Below are 1779 nucleotides of genomic sequence, written 5' to 3'. Positions count from 1 at the left end.
TTTCACTACAGGGCACGTGCGCTCACCAGACAGAGAGAGACATAGAGACAGAAAGCAAGAAATCACCCCCCAGGGGGGATGGTCATGCCACAATCCCTTCTCCTCCATTCTCCTCTCAGGATCTTGGGCATGCACGCACATGCGACCGGCATGAATTCTAAGCCACCGGGTCTGGGACGCAAACCACGGTCGACTACGTGGGAGTCCAGCGACATAGCCATTATGCTAACTGCTGGTACACCATCATTTTAAGTTTTGCCTCATCTTTTAAATTTGTTATTTCTGTCAAAAAATGTCCTTCAACTCTGACACTTACATGTTTTTTTTTTTTTTTCTCAGTAGGATGATTTCATCTGCTAATGTAAGAATAATGAATGAGAATAACTTGACCTGTAGTGAAAGGAATATTTCCCTGCAAAGAAGATACAGTAATTAGAACCAATATCAAAGGAAAAATGCACCAGAAAGAGTTAAATAGATAAGGAAGAATTTATTGAAGACAACTGAAGTAGAAGAGACAAACTGAACTCCAATCCACTGACTCCAAAAGTGAGAGCTTTTTGTTTTGTTTGGGGGATGTTTTTAGTGTTTTTTGTTGTTGTCATTTGTTTGTTTCTTGTTTTTGCCATAGGACTTACTCTCCCCAGAAAGACAGAGAATGAAAGTGAGAAATCACCCCTCAAGGATGCTGCGATCTCTTCTTCTCCATCCTATGCTGGCGATTTTAGGAACTCATGCAACACACACCCTGTGTGTTTTGCAAGCCACCAGCACTGGGACTTGTACAATGGAGTGGGCCATGTGTGATCCAGCACCTTAATCACCCTGACACCTGCTAGCCCAAAAGTGAAGAAGTTTTTAAGAAATGGAGTGAGAAAGTGCAAAAGTCCTGGAAAACATTAGAGAAAGATTAATCATTGTAATTAGAATGTCTGTGTTTGCTAATAGGTGCTTATTAAAGTTGTACTGCTACCCTCCGAAGAAATTAGAAGATAAGAATGCTATCTTTGCTTCTTTTTAAATTCATGTATCATGGTAAGAACAGTTAACATGAGCTCTACTTTATTAACAAATCTATAATTGTGTAAAGGGTATTTTAAACTATAGATTCAATATGTTCAGTAGATATCTAGAACTTACTCATTCTGAATAACTAAAAACTGTATACCCAGACCAGCTAGAGGCATAGCATTTAAGTCAACTGGGTGGCTGCATAACTTTAGTCCCAGACCCGGCAGTTTGAAAAACATTCCAGGCCTGTGTGTGCATGCCCAAAATCTGAAATGATAAAAAATAAAAAGAAGAAGAAACTGTAGTATGATCATCCCCTATGAAAGGGTACTTTCTTAATTTTTCTCTCTCTCTCTCCAGATTTTTCTGGCTAGCGCAGATGGTCTCTATCAAATTAAAACACAATTTTTTAAAAGAATTATTTATTTAATTTTATTTGTTATTATTATTTTAAATTTTGCTATAGGGCACATGTGCTACCCAGAGACACAGAAAGAGAGAAAGTAAAGCAAACCACAAGGTCTGGGACTCAACCTATGGTTGACCATGGAGGAGTCCAGCACTTTAACCACCACACCATCTTCTGGTCCCTAAACACCAAATTTTATACCCGTTCAACAGCAACTCCCTATCACCATCATCTCCCCAACCCACACCTAGAAACTACCATTCTGCTATTTCTATGAGATTATCTATTTGGGTATCTCATATAGGGCCCAATTCCACTACCTATTTCTATGAGATTGACTATTTTAGGTACCTCGTGTA

The sequence above is a fragment of the Tupaia chinensis genome, unplaced genomic scaffold, assembly GCF_000334495.1.
Source record: "Tupaia chinensis unplaced genomic scaffold, TupChi_1.0 Scaffold149807_1, whole genome shotgun sequence".
Lineage (NCBI taxonomy): Eukaryota > Metazoa > Chordata > Mammalia > Scandentia > Tupaiidae > Tupaia > Tupaia belangeri.
The sequence above is the reverse complement of the archived record's forward strand: the minus strand, read 5'-3'. Positions refer to the sequence as shown.